Genomic DNA, 4,084 nt, shown 5'->3' on the forward strand with positions numbered 1-4,084 from the left:
GTAGTTACCGTACAATCAATTCCTTCTACCCTGCAATGTCACGATTAAATACAAGGTATGGAACTTGTGTCAAGCCTATCTTATTTAATCACTTGCTTTCCCATTCACTATGCTTAGTTCTATTTAATGTAAATTAGAAACTCCTTTCTAATTTCATTCATTATAGCCAGAGATTCCTGAACTAGCATAAGTGGATCAGCATTGAACATTCTCTTCCTTCACTGGAAGGGGTAGATCCTTTATTGATCATACACTAACTTTGTGTACAAATTCCTATACCCAGTAGAGCCCTAATAATTGTCCCTGGAGACTAAGAACTAAACCAAAGCATAGTTCAGTGTACACAAGATGACTATGATGACCTCAAGTCTAAGGATACTTGTACAACTATCACTATGTGAACAACTGCTGACACGTGAGTGAACTCTATCAGTTGTTCAGCTGTGTGAGTCATGTTCAGTGAACTTATTCTATAATAAGTACCTACATACTAGCTATAGTGTCACCACACAAATGTCAATGAGAACAGACATCCTTCATAATGAAGCAAGCATAGTATGTACCGATCTTTGCGGATTACTAATTACCAGTTAGTAATCCTACGACCAGGAAATATTTAAGTTTAGAGTTATCATCTTTTAGGTCTCATTATTATGATCTCATCATAATCCATAAAAAGCTTTACTCTAAACTATGGTATATCTTATTTAAACACTTAAATAGATAAAGCCCGCAATAAAACCAAAATAAGTCTTTTATTAATATCAATGAAATCAAAACATATTACATAAAAGTTATTCCTAAATCATCATACATGATTGGACTTAGGACACATCTCTTTCACATATTAGGTTCAACTCTAGATTCACAAGAATCAAAGTTAAACCCTTGGCTTTAGCCACATGCAACTAAGAAACTAACCTTAAATGAAGATGTAACACTAGGTGTAACTGTCCCTTGCTTAGATGAGTTGAAAGGTGTTAAGAAAATGAAGAAATGAAGAAGAAAAATGAGAGGGATGGGGAGGGTTTAGGTTCGGACAAGAGAGGGTAGGGAGAAGAGAGAGTGGAGTGATGTGTTGGTGGAAAAGAAAATGATGTTAAAATGAGTGCTTTACTTGGTTTTTGTCTCACCAAATGGTAGTGGAGTTTGAGTTTACTATTTTATCCTTCATCCACTAATAACAAGCTTTTGCATGCAAGGTTTTATTGGTCATTTATTTGGTCAAATGGAGTTAGTGGAGGGTGAAAGGACGGTCTTACTCTTGATCTCTATTTAGGTGGAAGTTGCATGCAAGGGCACACTTGTAATTCAATAATTCTTAAAAGTATAATTAAAAAGAATGTGTTTTAGTAATTAAAATATAAATCCATAAATCATAAAATTAATACCATAAATACTATGAGATTTTAGAAGTTTAATAAAATTGTTTTCAAAAATTTCGAAAAAAATTTTTATATTAAAATAATTTTCTAATATTATCACTCTAATAAATAAGTCATGTAAAATATAATTAACACATTAAAAATCACACAAGAAATTGCAAATAAATTGACTCTACTCAACAATATTAGAATATAATTTATCAACTAATCGCAACTTATTCAAATATCACTAAATCGCGAGAATTTTAATTATTACTTAATCGCGTAGTCGCAACTATTCGAATAACATCAAATTGCACTACTTATTTAATCGTGTAACGAAAATCTTACTTGCATACGAAAGCTATACGCTTAAAAATATTCCAGCAACATTCGCAACGCCACACGACAAAATTATACATAATATATAATAAATCCACATAGTCGGCCTTATAACACAGAATATTTATGAATAAATACATCGCACTTATAAAATAGCTCAAATATTTACTGGTTGTCACAGATTATACTACATTGTACATTATCACGAAAGGTTTAATCGAATCACCGATTTAATTATTATTACTTGGGTAGTAATGATGTATTACTAGATGCTGCTCATTGGTTATAATTTTAATATGAGATATTAAAATTATTGACAACGTAATAATAACCTACAGGGTCACACACAAAATGCGCTTGAAGGAGAAATAATTTAAATTATGAATTTAAATTAAATAAGTAATTTATTTTATTTATGATATTAATTAAGTATGACTTAATTAATTAAATAAATAAAATAGAGAAATTACTTAAACTATTTCTGAAATAAGTTATTAATTAATTAAGTGTGACTTAATTAAATAATAAATTGGGATTTCGCATTAGTATTAGTTATAATTAGATTATAATTAGAAACTCATTCTTCTCTCTATATAAACTCCAAAACCCTAGCCGTTCAAGGAAAAAGAGGTAGAGAGGTAGAGATGGAGTTTTCGGGTGCTAGTAAACATCAATCCTTCAAGAAAAGCGTTCGTGTGGATACCGTAGAGCGTATATCGCGAGAACAGGATACATGGTGATTCAACAAGGTTTGGAACTCCATTAATCCTCCATTAATGAACTCTTAAGCTTCTTTAAGGTAAAGATTTTTACTACGAATTAAATATCAATTTTAGCATGGATCCTGCGTAGGGTTTCAATTTTTATTCTGATTTTAATTTAATTTTACATCGTTTCCATTACGTTTATGTGCTTGAAACCCTTCAAATGCAACCTCCGATAGCCGATAGTAAAGAGAGTATAGATGAAATTAACAACAAAATAAAAACAGTCAAAGCTCATAGCCAATTGTAAAGAGAATATACACGAAATTAATTAAAAAATAAGAAACATAATCAAGGTCTTATCAGTATATATTGACTTGATTCAAGTATGAACACAAAAATTACATAATTGAAGCACAAAACTAGTTGTTTATTCGTACCGAATAATGTAATTTTTGTGTTCACAATTAAATCAAAGTTTTTGGAGAGAATATCAAAGTTTTGCTCAAGAAACAAACACACACATACATCAAATAACCACGAAATCAAAACCCCCCTCCAAAATTTATTTTCTTAGATAAGCTTAGGATTATATTGATAAGTTATACTCCCATAAGTTCCCGGAACGTTCACTAAATACGATAGCTCGATTATACTTCTGACTCGAACTATACGAGTATAGCTTATATACACACATGCACATAGCACATAACACATTCTTTTCTCATAGCCTTTATATCTCTATATATATACTCGATCACCAACTTATACTCGCTAAATCTTGATTATTCTCCAAATCAAACATTTATAACTCATATAAACACACAATTTCATTCATAGCTAATTACTTACGACTATAGCTATCACTTATAGCTTTTAAAATCAATCAACTCAATTTCCCTTTTTCTTTTATCCTTAATTCGAACCAAAACAACAATCCAACAAGCAAAATCAAAGATTTTCGCATATAAACACTCAATCATTCTTTCAATTACTAAAAATCAAGTTTTGACCTTTATTTCCTATGGCCTATTCGGCCTTAACACTTATCACAGTCAAGAATCAAACATTCAAAGCCCTTATTTGACATGCATCAAGTATATCATCCCAAACTAGTTTAATTTCATTCTTACAACTCATTTAAACTCATAATTCAAACGTAATCATGGATGATCACTCAATTTAATACTTAATTCAACTTAATCGAGTAGAAACATTCGAAATTTCCAAGAATCACAACATACATGCATCAATTTGGACTATAACTCATTCTAATTACTCTATAGTTTATAAAACAATCATCAATAGATCATTTGCACCAACAAATCAACATGATTTTCCAAAAAAAAAACAAGAACCATCCGGCCTCTTCTAAGAATCCTCACATGCAAACTCAATTTCAAACTTTTGCATCTTTAATCACACTAATCTCTTAACATTAAGCTAGATTAACATTCATAATCAACAAGAATCAACTCGTCAACTTGTAAAATATAAAACCATTCGGCCTTTCAAAAGAAACTACATGCAAACACAAAATAACTGATTAAATACTAGAGCTCAGTGTTTGACATCATTGCTCACCACCGGTTCACCGGAGTTCATCACTGGTGGCGGTGGCATCACGGTGGTGCCCCATTCGGGGGTTTCCAACCTTCAACCACCGATTTTCTC

Source organism: Apium graveolens, chromosome 6 (assembly GCF_009905375.1).
Source record: "Apium graveolens cultivar Ventura chromosome 6, ASM990537v1, whole genome shotgun sequence".
In the NCBI taxonomy this organism is placed as follows: domain Eukaryota; kingdom Viridiplantae; phylum Streptophyta; class Magnoliopsida; order Apiales; family Apiaceae; genus Apium; species Apium graveolens.